Source organism: Bos indicus x Bos taurus, chromosome 15 (genome assembly GCF_003369695.1).
Source record: "Bos indicus x Bos taurus breed Angus x Brahman F1 hybrid chromosome 15, Bos_hybrid_MaternalHap_v2.0, whole genome shotgun sequence".
Classification (NCBI taxonomy): Eukaryota; Metazoa; Chordata; class Mammalia; order Artiodactyla; family Bovidae; genus Bos; species Bos indicus x Bos taurus.
Genome location: NC_040090.1, coordinates 61,586,960 through 61,608,278, shown reverse-complemented (window position 1 = coordinate 61,608,278; position 21,319 = coordinate 61,586,960). Strand labels below are relative to the sequence as shown.

The window sequence follows — 21,319 nt, the reverse complement described above, 5'->3', positions numbered from 1 at the left end:
ACATTCCCTAGAGGCAGCAGTGTTTGGACTGAGTTTTGAGGATGAGTAAGAACTGCAAAGAAGAATATGCCAGGCAGAAGACGCAGCTGTACCAAGGCCTGGAAGTGGATGGAAATGAGTGGGAGAAGGGAAGGTTTGAATGCAGCAGAGTGGCTGGAGGTGGGCTAGAGAGAACTTTGCAAAGCCAGACCATGTGGACTCCCGCTTGATGAGGCCAAAGAGCACAAAGTAACCTTATCTTCTTTCTTTCTTTCTTCCTTTCTTTGTCTTCCTCTTTCCCTCCCTCCCTCTCTCCCTCTCTCACCCTCTCTCTCTCCCTTCCATTTGTTGACTGAAATAAAAATGCACAGTGAGGTTCGAGTTTCTGTAGGAACTTACTGAGGCCTAGGACTGGGGAGATGGGGCTTCCCTGATGGATCGACAAGGAAACTACCTGCAATGTCAGAGACCCAGGTTCAATCCCTGGGTGGGGAAGATCCCCTGAAGGAGAGAATGGCAACTCACTCCAGTATTCTGGCCTGGAGAATGCCATGGACAGAGGAGCCTGGCGGGCTACAGTCCATGGGGCCGCAAAGAGTTGGACATGACTAACACTTTCAGTTCACTTTTTCACTTTCACAGATGGGGAGACAGACTCTGAGGAGCTGCTCCAGACAGGATGGGGCTGAGAAGGTCAGCAGATATGTGATTTTGGAGAAGGGTTACATGCCGTCAAGCACACATCTTGGTAGAAGGTTACTGTTGGTCACCAGGCACAGGTATCTCAGTAACTAATTTTAGTGTTTTTCTAAGTGTGGGAAGATGCAAGATTCCGGATTCATGAAATTTCCTTCTGAAACTATCTCACTATCTGAGGGCCTGTTCTGCTTGTTTTCTCAGGGCACAGAGTACCTCATTCCTGATCTTTACCCTGAATTCCTTTCTGGGTGTATTGTAGGTAGAACTGGATGGTGGGCAACACGTGTTGTTTTATCCTTTCTATTCTCCCTTCTTCCCTTCTTCTTCTTCTTCTTTTTTTTTTTTTTTAAACATATTTTGTATTGGGGTATAGCTGATTTACAATGTTGTGATAGTTTCAGGTGAGCAGCAAAGGGACTCAGCCATACATATACTGATGGATGTACATGTATCCATTCTCCCCCAAACTCCACTCCCATCCAGCCTGCCACATGACACTGAGCAGAGTTCCATGTGCTAAGGTCCTTGCTGGTTATCCATTTTAAACATAGCAGTGTGTACATGTCCAGTATTCATTACAGCACGGTTTACAATAGCCAAGGCACGGAAGCAACCTAAATGTCTGTAGGCAGAGGAATGGATGAAGAAGGTGGTACATGTGTATACAACGGATTATTACTCAACCATTAAAAGGAATGAAATAGTGCCATTTGCAGCAACATGGATAGCCCTAGAGACTGTCATACTGAGTGAAGTAAGTTGACAGAGAAGGGGAAATATCATTTGACATCCCTTGTATGTGGAATCTGAAAAGAAATGTTACAAATGAACTTACAAAACAGAAGGAGACTTACAGGCATAGAGAACAAACTTATGGTTGCCAGGGCGGAGGATGAGAGGAAGGGAGAGTTAGGGAGTCTGGGATGGACATGGACACACTTTCTTCCTTTTTACAGTACATCTCCTGCATTTATTTATCTTATAACTGGAAATTTGGAAGTTTCTACCTTTTGGCCATCTTCACCCATTCCAGCCCCCTCCTCCCATAACTTCAGGCGACCATCAAACTGTTCTCTGTGTCTATGACTTATTTTGTGTGCCTGCATGTCCATTTATTTATTTATTTTTAGATTCCACATATAAGTGAGATCACACAGTATTTGTCTTTCTCTTCGTAGTGATGTATGGATGTGAGAGTTGGACCATAAAGAAAGCTGAGCACCAAAGAATTGATGCTTTTGAACTGTGGTGTTGGAGAAGACTCTTGAGAATCCCTTGGACTGCCAGGAGATCAAACCAGTCAGTCCTAAAGGAAATCAGTCCTGAATATTCATTGGAAGGACTGATGCTGAAGCTGAAACTCCAATACTTTGGCCACCTGATGTGAAGAAATGATTCACTGGAAAAGACCCTGATGCTGGGAAAGATTGAAGGCAGCAGGAGAAGGGGGTGGCAGAGGATGAGATGGTTGGATGGCATCACTGACTCGACAGACAGGAGTTTGAGCAAACTCTGGGAGTTGATGATGGACAGAGAGTCCCGGCATGCTGCAGTCCAAGGGGTCGCAAAGAGTTGGACACCACTGAATGACTGAACTGATGTGACTTTATTTCAGCTTGCCTGGTGGCTCAGTGGTAAAGAATCCACCTGCTAATGAAGGAGACGTGGGTTTGATCCCTGGGTTGGGAAGATCCCCTGGAGTAGAAAATGGCAACCCACTCCAGTATTCTTGCCTGGAGAATTTCATGAACAGAGGAGCCTGGTGTGCTACAGTCCACGGGGTCACAAAGAGTCTGATTTGATCACTTCAGTCGTGTTCGACTCTGTGCAACCCCATAGACAGCAGCCCACCAGGCTCCCCCGTCACTGGGATTCTCCAGGCAAGAACGCTGGAGTGGGTTGCCATTTCCTTCTCCATATATATGCATATATATAAACAAATTTTCCTTATCTGTCAATGCTGCTGCTGCTGCTAAGTCGATTCAGTCGTGTCCGACTCTGTGCGACCCCATAGACGGAAGCCCACCAGGCTCCACCATCCCTGGGATTCTCCAGGCAAGAGCACTGGAGTAGGGTGCCATTGCCTTCTCCAATGCATGAAAGAGAAAAGTGAAAGTGAAGTCGCTCAGTCGTGTCAGACTCCTAGCGACCCCGTGGACTGCAGCCCACCAGGCTCCTCCGTCCATGAATTTTCCAGGCAAGAGTACTGGAGTGGGGTGCCATCGCTCTGTCAATGGACACAGTTTATTTCCATATCTTAGATATTGTACATAATACTGCAATGAACATAGAGGCACAGATGTCTTTCTGAAGCAGTGATTTTGTTTTCTCTGTATGTATCTCCAAAAGTGGGATTGCTGGATCATACAGTAGTTCTAGAACCTCTATCAGTTCAGTTTAGTTCAGTCGCTCAGTCGTGTCCGACTCTTTGTGACCCCATGGACTACATCATGCCAGGCTTCCCTGTCCATCACCAACTCCCAGAGCTTGCTCAAACTCATGTCCATTCAGTCGGTGATGCCATCCAACCATCTCATCCCCTGTTGTCCCCTTCTCCTCCTGCTTTCAATCTTTCCCAGCATGAGGGCCCTTTGGCCAAAGTATTGGAGTTTCAGCTTCAGCATCTGTCCTTCCAATGAACATTCAGGACTGATCTTCTTTAGGATTGACTAGTTGGATTTCCTTGCAGTCCAAGGGACTCTCAAGAGTCTTCTCCAATGCCACAGTTTAAAAGCATCAATTCTTTGGTGCTCAATTTTCTTTATGGTCTAACTCTCACATCCATACAGCTTTGACTATTTGGCCCTTTGTTGGCAAAGTAACGCCTCTGCTTTTTAATATGCTGTCTAGATTTGCCATAGCTTTTCTTCCAAGGAGCAAGCGTCTTTTAATTTTAACAGAACCTCCATACTGTTTTCCATAACGACTGCACCAATTTACATTCCCCCCAACAGTACACCAGTTTCCCTTTTTGCCACATCCTTACAGCACATGTTTCCTGTCTTTTTGCTAATAGTCATTCTAATAGGTATGAAATGATAAGTCGTCATGGTTTTGATTTGCATTTCCCTGGTGATTTGCAAATTTTCAATTGAAAATTTTGAGGAGGAAATTCACTGGTATATACATGAGGGAGGGAACTTTGGGGGGATCTGAACTTTAACTTTCAGGAGACTATAAAGAAGCTGAGCTGAGCTTCTGAAACACCCTCCCTCAAATCTGAGGTTATTTTAAGAATCAGCCAGGTGTTGGGAAATGTACTGTGGTCTGACATAAGATGGCCTTGCCCCAGCCTATCTGGATTACAGGGTGGCGGGGAGTGGTGTGCCCTGGAAGGGATGGGGTGTGAAAGGGGACTGTCCAGGGCAAAGAGTGGTTTTGGGAGGAGGCCTTAGATTGGGGTAAGGCAGCATCTCCTGGACTCAGACTCCAGAGTGGAGGTGCCTGGCATGTTTCTGGTGGTGGATGGGAGGTGAAAACACTGGCCCTGTGAAGTTGGGTGGGCGGGAGGGAGATGGGAGGCAGGTGGATAAGGCGCCTTACCTATGTCCTGCTGTACTTCCAGGCCTCAGGGAGAGCCGTGATGAACGTAGCTGGTCTGCGGCGCGCTGTGCGGTGGACCCCAGGGTAAGGGTTGGGAAGCAGGGTTCTGAGCCAGGCCCTTTCCCAGAGGCCAGTGGAGTGGCGCCCCGGTGGAGGCCTGCTGTTCCCGCAGATCCACGAGCTCCCGGGGCGCCCTAGGGGCGCTGGACTTCGAGGCGGAGCTGTGAATGCACTGACAGGTGGGTTGCTGGGGGCATGGAATCTCTGCCTCAGGGGATCACAGTTTGGGAACTGAAAGGGAATGTGCTCTGGCTTTGCAGCTTCCAGGGATGAGGCCGGGAACATTCTGGTTATGCTTTCATGTTCCACTCCCAGCTCTCAGGAGGAGAGATCCTGCTCCCGGGAATCTCACTGATCCTGAAAACTCATCCCTTTAAAACATTCTCTTTTAAGTTCTTGACTTCTGCTTTCCAGTCTGCGTCTGTTTGTTTCCTCCTCTCGCCTGCTCTGTCTCTGTCTCTCATTTCTCCCCACGAGCATGCCCGGTCAGCAGACAGCTGGTCACCTCATGTTTCCTCAATGTTTCTTCTCTTCCTGACTCTTCGAGTCCCGAGGCAGGGAAGCCGCTGTTTCTCCGCGGGCAGCAGGGAGACGGTCTGCGGTTCTCCTGAATGGTGGTGTTTTCTCCCATCCCTGGCCTCAGGCGGGCCCTGCGGGCTCCTACACCAGGCCGGCTCAAGATGAAATGCGGAGCGGGGGTCTGCAGGTCAGAAACGTAGCCGAGGGGCAGATCCTGAAGACCGAAGCTGGATTTGCAGGTCTCCAGGGGCTGGCTTCCAGGCAGGCCATTGCAAACTTTGCTGCTAGGAGCCATCTCCTTTGTTCTTACAGGTTTCTGTTTTCTCTCTCTTTTTAAAAAAACAATAAGTTTATTTATTTATTTTTGGTGGTGCTGGGCTTTCTTGCCAGAGCTTTTCTCTAGTGGTGGAGGCGTGGGGTGGTGGTGGGGGGTGGGAGAGTGGGGGGTAGGGGGGCGGGGGGCGCAGGGGTGGGGTGGGGTTGTGGGGGTGGGGGGAGGCACTCTTGATTTGCCGGGCGCAGGCTTCTCATTGCAGTGGCTTCTCTTGCTGTGAAGCACGGGCCCTAGGGCATCTGGGCTGGGTATTTGAGGCCTCCCGGGTGCTAGAGCACAGTCTCAATAGTTGTGGTGCTTGGGCTTAGTTGCTCCAAGGCACGTGGGATCTTCCCGGATCAGGAATTGAAGGCATGTCTCTAGCGTCGGCAAGAGAGCACCAGAGAAGCCCTCTGCTTTCATTTTACCCAGTCTTGTGTTAATTGTTTTTCCGAGGGTTTTTCTGGCAGGCTGTTTTTGCTGTCAGGGATGGCTGCTGTGGGTGGAGGTAATGCCGCAAGCCCAAGAGGGAGTTATCACAATGACCTCCTGCATGGGGGGGGGGGGGGGGGGAGGGGCGGGGCGGTCCGTGCTCCCTGACCCAGGGTAGAAGATTACAGAGTTGGTCATCAACAGTCAGGGATGCAGGCTCAGAGCCTTACGAACTGACAGGAGCCTTGGCCAAGCCTTTCCCAGGGTGCCATTCCCTTGCTGTTTGTGGTTTCCGAGGGCCGCCCTTCCAGTGCAGGGACCTCAGGGTGCAGGTGCTTGTGTGCTGGGCTGGATGACCTCTGGGGTCTTTTCTAAGATCCTACAAATGCTGTCAGCAAAGAGACTAGAACTGGGGTGATCAGATCTTCCCAACCAAGGGTCAGAACATCTGGGAATTCAGTAACTCGTCCATCACAAATATTTACTCCTAAACTCCTACTCTGTGCCAGGCATGGTGCTAAGGGTTAGAGATACAACAGTGAATAAGTGTTCAATTTGAGGGGGGAGACAGACTGCACACGGGTAATTACAGTGCAGTGAAAGGACCCCGTTCTGGGACTTCCCAGGTGGCTCAGTGGTAAAGAGTCTGCTTGCTGATGCAGGAGACGCAGGAGATGCAGGTTCAGCCCCTGGGTCGGGAAGATCCCCTGGAGGAGGAAATGGCAACCCACTCCAGTGTTCTTGCCTGGGAGATCCCATGGACAGAGGAGCCTGGCAGGTCACAGTCCATGGGGTTGCAGAGTTGGACACCACTTAGCGGCTGAGCACGTACACGCACGTGGTCAGGACCAGGATCCACTCACATGTGGCTTGCTTTTGAGCACAGAGGAGAGGTACCTGGCCTAGTGGGGGCTTGAGAGGGCTCCTGGAGGAGGGACCAAGGGGACTGAGCCTGAAAAAAGAAGCAGGAGCTGGCTAGGCCAGGCAAAGGGGAGTGTAAAGGAGAGGAGAGGAGAGGTGAATTGTTGTCCTGCGTGAACCACCCTGTCTAATAGGAACATGTTGACAGCGAGGCATGTGAGGAAGAGAGAAGGACAAAACACAGATCTCTTGCTTTTACAGACCCGATTTTAATCTCCTTTATATGAGGGTCTCAAACTCAATGTCCAGCCACCCAGTGTCTGACCTGTGAGTGCCCTCACGGTTCCTTGGTGAGGGGAGGAACACAACCTAAAACGCCCCGCAGGGAGTGCAGATGAGTGTGTACTGATAGACCTTGCTTCACTCACGGACTGTGTGAAAGGCGGGCTCCCAGAGCACCCAGTGCGGTGCAGAGTGCACAGTCGGTGCCCATCAAACCCTCAACTGCAGAGTGTGTGTTGGCCCCCCGACTGTCAGGGTGATCAACAGGAACCTGGTAGTTAGAGGCAGCCACCAGTTACACGAGTCATTGAGTTGACAACGGAACATGGGCCAGGCAGAGAGAAGGCTGCCCAGGTGTCCCTGAGGGCAGCACTGGCAGGAGGATCGGGGAGGCAGGACCTTCCCAGGGAGAGACACCCGTGGCGGTCTCTACTGGAGACAGGGGCTGGCAAACTCCAACCTGAGCCGGTTTCTCTTCTAAGGACTCTAAGGATAATCCCCCGGATTCCTTTTCCTGATTGCCTCTGGCCTTAGCTCTTCTGGGCAGATAAGGGGAAGTCCATGGAGGCATGTGATTTTAGGAAAAGCAGCCCTGGAGTCAGCTGACCCTGAATTTGAGTCTTTGCTCTGACACATTAGCTGTGTAGCCTCGAACACTTAGTTTCTCTGAATCTTGATTTTATCATCTATAAAGTGGGGTTCATCATATTTATTTTTAAATAGCTCTTATGAAGATCAAAAGAGACAACACAGGTAAAGCACATTCTTCATGCCTTTATCTCTCCCAGCAGGGTGAGGTGGTTTCATTCATTCAGTAAACAGTTACTGATTGCTTTTTGTTGGGCTTCCCTGGTGGCTCAGATGGTAAAGAATCTGCCTGCAATGTAGGAGACCCAGATTTGATTCCTGGGTTGGGAAGATCCCATGGAGAAGGAAATGGCAAACCACTCCAGTATTCTTTCCTGGAGAATTCCATGGACAGAGGAGCCTGGCAGGCTACAGTCCATGGGGTCACACAAGAGTCGGACATTACTGAGTGACTAACACTCACCATTTTTCTGCTTATTGTTAAGCATTGTTCTGGGAAAACAGTAATGAATAAAACCCTCACAGAGCTCATGTACTTATGGGGAAGCTAGAAAATAAGTAAGGGAACCTTTAAATAAATAAACAGGATAAACTCAGATTGTGATAAGAGCTACAAAGACTAGAAAAGAGGCTCACATAAATAGCAGAGAGCAATTTAATAGGAGGCCCGAGGAGTCTTTGGGTTGTTCAGTGATATTTGAACTGAGACCTGAAGACTGAGAGGGCATCTACCTTGCCAGGACCTGTGGAAGGAAGAGCATTCAAGGCAGAGAAAACAGCATGGAGGCGAGACATGTGCTGAGGGTAAGCGCCTGGCCCATGTAAGGGAAGAAACAAGGTCCTTGTAGTTTCAGCACTGTGGACCCTGGGGCGTGCGCTGTGGGAGGAGCTGGTGAGAAGGAGCAGAGTCCAGACCCTCTCACACATGCTGCGCCGGGGTGTCTGGAGGCCCGCAGGGAACTCACAGGGCTCTGTGGGAAGTTGGGTGTTTAGAACCCTCAGCATCTGTTGGACTCCATGCAGACTACTGACTGGCCCAGGATAGTTTGCAGTTTCATCATGAGACTTCCCTCCGTGCTTTTTGATGGCGTCGCTTTGTGAAGCTGGCTTTTCACTAGTTGCTGTGATAAAAAGCAAGCACCGTGGGAAAACTAACGGAGAACAGGAAATGAGGGTGGCAGTGTCTAATCAGATTCCAGGTTTTGAGAGGCTGTGCCCTGCCCCACCGGCATACCACACACGTGCCACTAGTAAGTGGTTGTGGTTATTTAAGGATGAAACAAAAATATCATTCTTTCCCAATTTGTATGCATTCTTTCCTCTTTTAATATGTATTTGTTTGACTGCCCTGGTCTTAGTTGTGGCATGCAGGATCTTCTCTCTTTCTTGCTTCAGTCTCCCTTATGGCACGTGGGATCTAGTTCCCCGACCAGGGATGGAATCCAGGCCCCCTGCACTGGGGCGGGGTCGGGGGGTGGTTGGGCAAAGTCTTAGCCACTGGACCACCAGGAAAGTTCCTGTATTATTTTTTTGAACAGCTACTCAGTTATTCAGTTCAGTTCAGTTCAGTCGCTCAGTCATGTCCAACTCTTTGTGACCCCATGAATTGCAGCACGCCAGGCCTCCCTGTCCATCACCAACTGCCGGAGTTCACTTAGACTCACGTCCATTAGTCAGTGATGCCATCCAGCCATCTCATGCTCTGTCGTCCCCTTCTCCTCCTGCCTCCTCTGATGCCCCAGCATCAGAGTCTTTTCCAATGAGTCAACACTTTGCATGAGGTGGCCAAAGTACTGGAGTTTCAGCTTTAGCATCATTCCTTCCAAAGAAATCCCAGGGCTGATCTCCTTCAGAATGGACTGGTTGGATCTCCTTGCAGTCCAAGGGACTCTCAAGAGTCTTCTCCAACACCACAGTTCAAAAGCATCAATTCTTCGGCGCTCAGCTTTCTTCACAGTCCAACTCTCACATCCACACATGACCACAGGAAAAACCATAGCCTTGACTAGACGGACCTTTGTTGGCAAAGTAATGTCTCTGCTTTTGAATATGCTATCTAGGTTGGTCATAACTTTCCTTCCAAGGAGTAAGTGTCTTTTAATTTCATGGTTGCAGTCACCATCTGCAGTGATTTTGGAGCCCCCCAAAATAAAGTCTGACACTGTTTCCACTGTTTCCCCATCTATTTCCCGTGAAGTGATGGGACCAGATGCCATGATCTTTGTTTTCTGAATGTTGAGCTTTAAGGACATAAAAACTTATTACACTGTTTGGGCCTACCTACCTTATTTATTTATTTTGTCTGCACTTGTAGGGTCCCAGTTCATCCACCAGAGATTGAACCCCAGGTCCCAGCGGTGAGAGTGCTGAGTCCTAGCCACTGGACTGCCAGGGAATTCCTGGTCCTAACTGTTAGGTTGGTGAAAAAGTAATAGTGATTTTGGACTGTGAGTTTTAAATCATTATAACTAGGCTCAAACACATCTTTGTCAATCAAAATAGGAACCATTATAATCAACACGTTTTTTTTAAAAGACAAATAAGTTTGTTTATTCTTACAGCATAAAAACCCACGCTTGGGGATCCCATGGACTCTTAGAAAGCATTTGCTGCCTCTTGCTGGTTGTGGAAGCGTTTTCCCACAAAAAGTTGTCAAGATGCCTGAAGACATGATAGTCAGTTGGCGAGTGGTCAGGTAAATATAGCAAATGAGGCAAAACTTCATAGTTCAATTCATTCAACTTTTGAAGCATTGGTTATGTGATGTGCACTTGCGTGTTATCATGGAGAAGAATTGGGCCCTTCCTGTTGACCAATGTTGGCTACCAGCATTAGACTTTTTGGTACATCTCATCAATTTGCTGAGCATACTTTTCACATGTAATGATTTCGCTAGGATTCAGAAAGCTGTAGTGGATCAGACAGGCAGCAGACCACCAAACAATGACCCTGACCTTTTTTTGGTGCAAGTTTGGCTTTGGGACATGCTTTGGAGCTTCTTCTCCATCCAATCACTGAGCTGGTCATCACTGGTTGTCTTATAAAATCCACTTTTCATTGCTTGTCACAATCTGATCGAGAAATGGTTCATTATTGTTGTATAGAATAAAAGAAGAGGACACTTCAGAATGATGATTTTTAAAATTTTTCGGTCAGCTTTTTCACCTTTCCAATTTGTTTCAAATGCTGAATGATCATAGAATGGTTGACGTTGAGTTCTTTGGCAACTTCTTGTGTAGTTGTAAGAGGATCAGCTTCAATAATGGCTCTCAACTATCGTTGTCAGCTTCCAATGGCCAGCCACTGTGCTCTTCATCTTAAAGCTCTTGTCTCCTTGGCAAAACTTCTTGAACCACCACTGCACTGTATGTTCATTAGCAGTTCCTGGGCCAACTGCATTGTTGATATTTTGAGTTATCTCTGTTGCTTTATGACCCATTTTGAACTCAAATAAGAAAATTGCTTGAATTTGCTTTTTGTCTAACATCACTTCCCTAGTCTAAAACAAATATAAAATAAACAGCAAGTAATGTCATTAGCAAAAAAAAATAAACCAAGCAATATGCATTAAAATGATGTATAATGCAACCACATTTATTTAAGAATGTATTCCAATACCAAACAGCAAAGTTCAACAGTGCAAGACCTCAATTATTTTTGTACCAGCCTAAATACTTCATGAAAAGAATCCTTGGGTATTTGTTTTGGCCTCAGAGGGCTGTGAAAAAAATTACTGAGCCTCTGAGAGCACTATCAACAGAGAAGGTTGTTGATAGCTAGCCCAGTTGATACCTAGCCCAGAGAAGCCCACCCCTGGGCTAGGTGAGGCTGTTGTTCAGTCGCTAAGTTGTATCTGACTCTTTGTGACCCCATGGACTGCAGAACACCAGGTTTCCCTGTCCTCCATTATCTCCCAGAGTTTGCTCAAACTCAAGTGCATTGAGTTAGTGATACCATCCAACCATCTCATCCTCTGTTGTCCCCTCCTTCTCTGGCCTTCAGTCTTTCCCAGCATCAGGGTCTTTTCCAATGAGTCAGCTCTTCAAATCAGGTGGCCAAAGTATTGGAGCTTCAGCTTTAGCATCAGTCCTTCCAATGAATATTCAGGGTTGATCTCCTTTAGGATTGACTGGTTGGATCTCCTTGCTGTCCAATGGACTCTCAAGAGTCTTCTCCAACACTACAGTTCAAAAGCATCAGTTCTTTGGTGCTCCGCCTTTTTTATTCTCCAGCTCTCATATCCATACATGACTACTGGAAAAAATCGTAGCTTTGACTATTTGCACCTTTGTAGGCAAAGTAATGTCTCTGCTCTTGAATATGCTGTTTAGGTTGGTCATAACTTTTCTTCCAAGGAGCAAGCATCTTTTACTTTCATGGCTGCAGTCATTATCCATAGTGACTTTGGAGCCCAAGAAAATAAAGTCTGTCACTGTTTCTCCATTGTTTTCCCATCTATCTGCCATGAAGTGATGAGACTGGATGCCATGATCTTCGTTTTTTAATGTTGAATTTTAAGCCATCTTTTTCACTCTTCTCTTTCACCTTCATCAAGAGGCACTTTAATTCCTCTTCATTTTCTGCCCTATGGGTGGTATCTGAATATCTGAGATTATTGATATTTCTCCCGGCAATCTTGATTACAGCTTGTGCTTCATCCAGCCCAGGATGCTGTGAAAGTGCTGCACTCATTATGCCAACAAATCTGGAAAACTCAGCAGTGGCCACAGGACTGGAAAAGGTCCATTTTCATTCCAATCCCAAAGAAAGGCAATGCCAAAGAATGCTCAAACTACCGCACAATTGCACTCATCTCACACGCTAGTAAAGTAATGCTCAAAATTCTCCAAGCCAGGCTTCAGCAATATGTGAACCGTGAACTTCCTGATGTTCAAGCTGGCTTTAGAAAAGGCAGAGGAACCAGAGATCAAATTGCCAACATCCGCTGGATCATGGATAAAGCAAGAGAGTTCCAGAAAAACATCTATTTCTGATTTACTGACTATGCCAAAGCCTTTGACTGTGTGGATCACAACAAACTGTGGAAAATTCTGAAAGAGATGGAGATACCAGACCACCTGACCTGCCTCTTGAGAAACCTATATGCAGGTCAGGAAGCAACAGTTAGAACTGGACATGGAACAACAGACTGGTTCCAAATAGGAATAGGCATACGCCAAGGTTGTATATTGTCATCCTATTTATTTAACTTATATGCAGAGTACATCATGAGAAACGCTGGACTGGAAGAAACACAAGCTGGAATCAAGATTGCTGGGAGAAATATCAATCACCTCAGATATGCAGATGACACCACCCTCATGGCAGAAAGTGAAGAGAAACTAAAAAGCCTCTTGATGAAAGTGAAAGAGGAGAGTGAAAAAGCTGGCTTAAAGCTCAACATTCAGAAAACGAGGATCATGGCATCCGGTCCCATCACTTCATGGCAGATAGATGGGGAAACAGTGGAAACAGTGTCAGACTTTATTTTTTGGGCTCCCAAATCACTGCAGATGGTGACTGCAGCCATGAAATTAAAAGACGCTTACCCCTTGGAAGGAAAGTTATGACCAACCTAGATAGCATATTCAAAAGCAGAGACATTACTTTGCCAACAAAGGTTCGTCTAGTCAAGGCTATGGTTTTTCCTGTGGTCATGTATGGATGTGAGAGTTGGACTGTGAAGAAGGCTGAGCGCCAAAGAATTGATACTTTTGAAGTGTGGTGTTGGAGAAGACTCTTGAGAGTCCCTTGGACTGCAAGGAGATCCAACCAGTCCATTCTGAAGGAGATCAGCCCTGGGATTTCTTTAGAAGGAATGATGCTAAAGCTGAAACTCCAGTACTTTGGCCACCTCATGCGAAGAGTTGACTCATTGGAAAAGACTCTGATGCTGGGAGGGGTTGGGGGCAGGAGGAGAAGGGGACGACAGAGGATGAGATGGCTGGATGGCATCACTGACTCGATGGATGTGAGTCTGGGTGAACTCCAGGAGTTGGTGATAGACAGGGAGGCCTGGCGTGCTGCGATTCATGGGGTCGCAAAGAGTCGGACACGACTGAGCGACTGAACTGAACCGAACTCTGCATATAAGTTAAATTGGCAGGGTGACAATATATAGCTTTGATGTACTCCTTTCCCAATTTGGATCCAGTCCATTGTTCCATGTCTGGTTCTATGTGTTGCTTCTTGATCTGCATATAGGTTTCTCAGGAGGCAGGTAAAGCGGTCTGGTACTCCCATCTCTTTAAGAATTTTCCACAGTTTGTTGTGATCTACACTGTCAAAGGCTTTAATGTAGTCAATGAAGCAGAAGAAGACATTTTTGTGGAATTCTCTAGCTTTTTTGATGATCCAACAGATGTTGGCAATTTGATCTCTGGTTCCTCTGCCTTTTCTAAATCCAGCTTGTACATTTGGAAGTTCTCAGTTCACATACTATTGAAGCCTATCTTGGAGAATTTTGAGCATTATTTTACTAACATATGAAGTGAGTGCAATTGTGTGATAGTTTGAACATTCTTTGGCATTGCCTTTCTTTGGGTTTGGAATGAAAACTGACCTTTCCAGTCCTGTGGCCACTGCTGAGTTTTCCAAATTTGCTGGCATACTGAGTGCAGCTATATAATTATAAGGGATTTGATTTAGGTCATACCTGAATGGTCTAGTGGTTTTCCCTACTTTCTTCAATTTCAGTCTGAATTTGGCAATAGGAAGTTCATGATCTGAGCCACAGTCAGCTCCCAGTCTAGTTTTTGCTGACTGTATAGAGCTTCTCCATCTTTGGCTGCAAAGAGTATAATCAATCTGATTTCGGTGTTGACCATCTGGTGATGTCCATGTGTAGAGTCTTCTCTTGTGTTGTTGGAAGAAGGTGTTTGCTATGACCAGTGCGTTCTCTTGGAAAAACTCTATTAGCCTTTGCTCTGCTTCATTCTGTACTCCAAAGCCAAATTTACCTGTTACTCCAGGTGTTTCTTGACTTCCTACTTTTGCATTCCAGTCCCCTGTAATGAAAAAGACATCTTTTTTGGGTGTTAGTTCTGGAAGGTCTTGTAGGTCTTCATAGAACCGTTCAACTTCAGCTTCTTCAGCATTACTGGTTGGGGCTTGGATTACTGTGATATTGAATGGTTTGCCTTGAAAACGAACAGAGATCATTCTGTCATTTTTGAGATTGCATCCAAGTACTGCATTTCAGACTCTTTTGTTGACTATGATGGCTACTCCATTTCTTCTAAGGGATTCTTGTCCACAGTAGTAGATATAATGGTCATCTGAGTTAAATTCACCCATTCCAGTCCATTTGAGAAATCTATATGCAGGTCAGGAAGCAACAGTTAGAACTGGACATGGAACAACAGACTGGTTCCAAATAGGAAAAGGAGTACGTCAAGGCTGTATATTGTCACCCTGCTTATTTAGCTTATATGCAGAGTACATCATGCAAAATGCCCAGGCTGGAAGAAGCACAAGCTGGAATCAAGATTGCTGGGAGAAATATCAATAACCTCAGATATGAGGATGGCACAATCCTTATGGCAGAAAGCAAAGAAGAACTAAAGAGCCTCTTAATGAAACTGAAAGAAGAGAGTGAAAAGTTGGCTTAAAACTCAACATTCAGAAAACTAAGATCATGGCATCTGGTCCCATCATTTCATGGCAAAAAATGGGGAAATAGTGGAAATAGTGACAGACTCTATTTTTTGGGGCTCCAAAATCACTGCAGATGGTGACTGCAGCCATGAAATTAAATAGCTCAGTTGGTAAATCATCTGCCTGCAATGCAGGAGACCCGGGTTCGATTGCTGGGTCGAGAAGATCCCCTGAAGAAGGAAATGGCAACACACTCCAGTATTTTTGCCTGGAGAATCCCATGGACAGAGGAGCCTGACAGGCTATAGCCCATGGGATCGCAAGAGTCAGATAAGACTTAGCAACTAAACCACCACCTTGGAAGAAAAGTTATGAGCAACCTAAGCATATTAAGAAGCAGAGATATTACTTTGTCAACAAAGGTCCATCTAGTGAAAGCTATGGTTTTTTCCAGTAGTCATGTATGGATGTGAGAGTTGGACTATAAAGAAAGCTGAGCACCAAAGCATTGATGCTTTTGAACTCTGGTGTTGGAGAAGACTCTTGAGAGTCCCTTGGACTGCAAGGAGACCCAACCAGTCCATTCTAAAGGAGATCAGTCCTGAATATTCATTGGAAGGACTGATGCTGAAGCTGAAACTCCAATACTTTGGCCACCTGATGTGAAGAACTGACTCATTGGAAAAGACCCTGATGCTGGGAAAGACTGAAGGCAGAGAATGGGATGACAGAGGATGAGATGGTTGGATGGCATCACCGACTCAACGGACATGAGTTTGAGTAAACTCCAGCAGTTGGTGATGGACAGGGAGGCCTGGAGTGCTGCAGTCCATGAGGTTGTGAAGATTCAGACACGACTGAGTGACTGAACTGAACTGAATGCAGCACTTTCACAGCATCATCTTTTAGGATTTGAAATAGCTCAGCTGGAATTCCATCACCTCCACTAGCTTTGTCTGTAGTAATAACTTCTTTGACTTCGCATTCCAGGATGTCTCCCTCTAGGTGAGTGATCTCACCACGGTGGTTATCTGGGTCATGAAGATCTTTTTGTATAGTTCTTCTGTGTATTCTTGCCACCACTTAGTATCGTCTGCTTTTGTTAAGTCCATACTGTTTCTGTCCCTTATTGTGCCTATCTTTGCATGAAATGTTCCCTTGATATCTCTAATTTCTTGAAGAGATCTCTAGTCTTTTCCATTTTATTGTTTTCCTCTATTTCTTTACATTGTTCACTTAAAAAGACTTTTTCTCTCCTTGCTATTTTTTGGAACTCTGCATTCAGATAGATATATCTTTCCTTTTCTCCTTTGCCTTTCGCTTTTCTTCTTTTCTCAGCTATTTGTAAGTCTCCTCAGACAACCATTTTGCCTTTTGCATTTGATGTGAGGGTGCCCTCAATCAAACCCTTTCTTTTCAAGCCCTGCGCCTGATACTGGGTGCTTGTCTCTTGACAGCTTGTCAGTGAGTGAGTGTGCACGCTAGCAGGTACTGGGGAAAGGTCAGGTAGATTTTCTAACTGGGTGAGTCCCCAGCCTGCCTCACCACTTGGATCACTGGAGAACTTTGCAAAAATAGTTTCCTGTTCTCCTTCCTGGAGATTGGAATTCAGTGGGTCTGAAGGGGGAATCTAAGTTTAAAAACCTGTGCTCCCACCCGCTTTCTTTTAGACAGCCAGGAGGGCCCAGCTTTAGGGGGTGAATCTGGTGGTTTTTCGGCCAGGCTGTGGCCCAGGGAAACGAGGGGGCAGTTTTGATCTCCAGGTGGGGAAAGGGCGTGGGCACCAGCCCCAGAACCGTGGGGGAGGTGGTTGCTGGCCGCGCTCATTCGCACATCCGTTCCCGGTGAGCAGCTGGGGTGGTCTGAAAGGAAGCCGCCCCTGCGGGGAAGGTCATTCCCCTCCCAGGCCCAGTGATCATGGCCTTCCCCGGCCCAGACGCCTGGGGAGGGTTTTGGGGCGGGCTGCCAGGTGGGAGAGGGAGAGGGAGAGGGCTGAGCGCAGCTTCGAGAGAAGGTGGCCGAGAGGTGGCAGCATCAGCCCGCCCGCCGTCTCCGAACCTCCAGGCCCAGCGGGGGTCGCGGAGACTCAGGCGGCTCGGAGACCCTCAAGTGGCTGGGGACGGGGGCGCCAAGACTGGCGGGGCTGACCTCGGGGCTGGCGGGGAAGGAACCACGGAAGCAGCCGCGAGGTGCCCCCAGCAGCGGCTCGATGTCTCCAGGAGTCTGGGAGCTGGGGTTTGACCAGTCTGGTTACACCCTGGTTGAGTCTCTCTCCGCAGGATTTGCAGGAGTGCAAGACATTGAGTTCAAGGGACACGGAGATGAGCCAAGGGCCCTGGGTGTACGATGAAGAACCCCTGTCTCAGTATGCTGTGATGTGAAGAATTTTTTTAAGGGGTGGCTGGCATTAAAGGTAAATCCCTTGTTGGTGTCTAAAATTCCACTACCAGAGATGCATTCTTTTAAGTATTGTTCCCTCAAGACTCTGGGAAGCAGCAATGCATTGGAATTTAAACTCTTTAGAGTAAATCAATGACTCCATCTAAGCTTAATTCCTGGCAAGAGAAAGGTTAGCCCAGAATACTGAAGAAACAAAGAAGCCTGAAGGCTCATTGATTGGTCCTGGCTAATCAGGCCCCAGGGACCAGGGCACTTCCTAGGAAGGTCTCAGAACCAATTATGTTGGAGAAAAAGGAGCCCTATACCCACTCTGTGAATGTTTGAGAGAGGAATAATGAGGTGCCAGCCCAAGGGGATTAGGTGGGTGCATTGCCTTATTATTACTGTTTTTGTAAAAGAGGAAGCATCTGTACTAAGACTTTCATAAATTATAAAATTAATCTCTTCCTCTCTTTCCTTCTACCTTCTCTGTTTGAATTAGGGAAATGGTGTGGTGTGGTATGATCAAACTTCTACGCCAGAAATTCCTGGCTTGGAGATCTGCCTCTGCCCCCCGCTTCCTGGCTATGTAGTTCTGGATGAGCCTCTGTTTTCACATCTGTAAAAGTGGGAAAATGATGCCTACTAGGATGGTTGTTGTGAGCTTTAAATTACAGAGCAGGTGGAAAACTTCTTGTGAGTGTATGTACTGATTCAGGCCTGAGTGAGGTGTATGTCACAGTAGGCACTGTGAGGAGCTCCCTTGTGGTCTGAGTTTTATATCTTGCTCTGTGATAACAGCGATGCTGTTGAACAAAGCTGTCCAGCTTAAGGACTGTCACAACTTACAGTGACATGGGCGTGTGTGACCACTGTGGTATGGCGTGTGAGCGTGTGTGTATGTGTGTGACCATGGTGAACGAGAACTGTGAAGAAGAACTCTATACCCTTATGTACTGGATTTTAGGAATCTTTTAGTAGAAGGAATAGAAAATATTGGTACGCAGTAAAGTCTAATCATCATTCGAAGACTGGCTCTCTATAGATTTCTTCCAGGAATTTCACATGTGTTTATTCTTGTGACAAACTAAAATCTATCCTCTATATTGACTAGAGGTCTTTGGACTAAAGACCTTGAGGCGGAGGTTGAAGTTTTATCTATCTTTGCAAGGACAGCCCCCCTCCTCTCCTATGCTGCTGCTGCTGCTAAGTTGCTTCAGTCGTGTCCGACTCTGTGCAACCCCACAGACAGCAGCCCACCAGGCTTCCCCGTCCCTGGGATTCTCCAGGCAAGTCCTATGCAGTATGTTCTAAATATGTGTGTGAACACCAGTCAGTGTTTCTCCCGGTGATAAAGTTAAGAGTAAAATGGTATTTTTAGGTTCACAACTGTGGAGGCTAATGACTTTTGTATCTTTTTCTTTCCCTCTGTTCTTCCTTCTTATCTGAAAGTTCATTAAATGTGGGTTTGTAATTTGGGTTGTTATTAAATTACTTTTGATGTTGTGTGTGGCCTGGATTTAGATTTTTGACACATATTCTGTGTTGTAACTGTATTTAAACAATTATCTTAGACTTGTCGTTTTGTGTGGTTGGCTTCAGTGCTCAATGCTAGTCCTTTTATGCTTTGATTTTCCCATTCTTGAGGTCCTAATTTTAAATTGTCACTTGGGCAGTTGGAATATATTTTAAAGTGATTTAAACAGTATATGAATGGCAGACATTTTGCGCTCTTATAAATGTCTCTTTTGTTTTCTGCTCTCTAAATTAAAACTTACCTGTGAGTAGAATACCTGAGTCTAAATTTTTTTCCATGTCAAAACTCTATAGGCATCTATCACTGTAGAAGAGAAGAACAAGGTCAGCATGATTTTTATTCCATTATAGATATTTTTATATTCATTTTTGGGTCTGGATATGTAGATAGATTAAAAAAAACATGTTTTATATTTTAATTGAAAAAATTGTCAGGATATTTTTAGATATGAGTCTATGTTAGTTACTCTTTCCTGGAACCTGGTGAATGTTTCATTCTCTCTCACCCTCCTCTTTTGGAAAGTTTTCTTTCATTATATCTTCAGTGATTGCTTCTTCTTTGATTATTATAAAGCCTTCCTCAGAAATATAAGTCTTGGGCTGAATCTTTATTCCTGGTCTACAATAGCTATCATCTTCTTCTTTAATTACTCTATCAATATTTTATCAGTTGTAAGAAGTACTTGTATTTTATGTACTATTAAGGAAGAAAAGATGCTGCCAGTTAAACTATGACATAATGCCATAATTACAGTCCTGTGAAATTGGTAAGTTGATCATACCAGCTTCTTTCTTGTGAGGTATTTCACCTATTTTGAGATATTTGACAGTTTCTCCTGCCTTTAATTGCATTGTTTGGCATGTGACAGGCAATCTCTTTTGCGTGTATCTTAGTCATAAAACATAACAATTTCTAAGCTTTTACTTAAGGATAACTTCCCTTTCTTGGATCCTATAAAGAACTTGGCTTTTTTAAAAAAGGAATTTCACTCATTGCTCCTAAACAGATATTTGCTTCAGTAATATCAAATTACATCCTGCTGCTCTAATTCCAGGCCTTTCTGCATACACAATAACTTCTTGTTTCAGTGCCAAGTCATAGTGTAATCTTTTAAAAGACATTTTAAATGGCAATTAAGCTCACATGTGATTGCAACAATGTACATAACTCAATTAAGGCGCTTAGAACATGAACAGCTGAGACCACAGTTAGGCCATGCCCAGGACTTGACAACAGTCTCACTGGGATAGCTCCCAGGTCCACAGTGATTGTGCAATGCCACTGATTGTAAGACTTAACTGATTTCTGTGATTCACAACTGATTATTGTGAAAAAATGGACATCTTAGAATCAATGAAATATGATAATATCAATTCTTTGTTCTCTTTCTCTGCAATCTGGAAGTGTTTCTCAAGTTTGCCGTCCTTAATACTTACTTGATTTTCTGCTGTGTCAGTTGCACTCATTTACTGCTTCCTGTGTGGTTCAGTCACTGAGTCATGTCGGACTCTGTGACCCCATGAATTGCAGCACTCCAGGCTTTCTTGTCCACTGCTTCCTATATATGGCTTTTAATTATTGTTTAACAATTTTATTTTCTTGGAGATATTTCTTTTATCAGAAATAGCTCCCTTTCTATCTGTTCTTGGGTGCCATTAGTCAGATTCTCATTTCTAGGTTTGAAGCCCCTGGAAATATACCATACAGTTGAGCTCTATTGAATTCAAATGATGTGTGTGTCTTATAGAACTTCCCCATAAGAGCATTCATTAAGCTCTCCTCCATGCTTATTTTCTCTATTCTAGCCGAGTGCCAGAAGATGACAGTGACCACCTAGGAGGCCACATGATGAAGATGGTGGAACTTTGTTATCCTGGGTGCCCAAGGATGGAGGTCTTTCTGACTTGAAACATTTGCCTTAGACTGTTTTTTAAGTGACAAGTCAACTTTTATTATATTTCATCCAATATACAAATATTGGCTGTATTTGTACAGCAGCTGAATTTAATAATACATATTCTGAAATCACCATGTACCTTTTCTAAAAGATTTTCACAAAATTCTTACAAAGTTTCAGTGAGAATTGCCTTGAATTTGGCTTTCTTAATTACTGTTGCTGCTAAGAAAAGAGAGTAACTTGGACGTTGAAACTATTGCAAATGAGGTAATGAAGTAATTACTGGATTTTAACATTTCCATCATTTATGCCAAAGGAAAAAAAGGTTTCAGAATACCATCTTTCCCCAGTGAGTACATGGAGTTCTGAATTGCTCAGACATTTGATAAAAGAAGAACTCTTGCAAGCAAGTGACTGAAGCCTGGATGGGTAATAACTGGACATTGTCTAATGCTATATTGGATGAAATATTTTTTTAGAAAACTCCACTCTTTTATCTGTTGTCTCTTTTATTATAGAAGTTCTGTGATTGTTTATTTTAAAAGATTAACAATTACCCTTTGCATAAACAAAGGAGCTTACCCCCATCACATTTTTGTAAGACCTATAATGTCATTTCAGGTGGCAGTCTTTG

General features: G+C 45.3%; 1 long non-coding RNA gene across 5 annotated transcripts in view; it reads left to right on the top strand.

Annotated features, from left to right (window-relative positions):
* The window catches only part of LOC113905847, a 197,571-nt gene that overhangs the window by 56,820 nt on the left and 119,432 nt on the right, over positions 1-21,319 (top strand). The window contains exons 1-4 of one of the 5 annotated variants that reach the window (XR_003514742.1): positions 4,489-5,112; positions 9,838-9,971; positions 17,152-17,285; positions 20,594-20,681. The exons of 1 other annotated variant lie outside the window; for it this stretch is intronic. This is a non-coding gene — a long non-coding RNA (uncharacterized LOC113905847). Of the gene's footprint in view, positions 1-4,488; positions 5,113-9,837; positions 9,972-17,151; positions 17,286-20,593; positions 20,682-21,319 lie in introns of those variants that run through there. 3 more of the 5 variants (XR_003514740.1, XR_003514745.1, XR_003514743.1) reach the window with 3 other exon arrangements.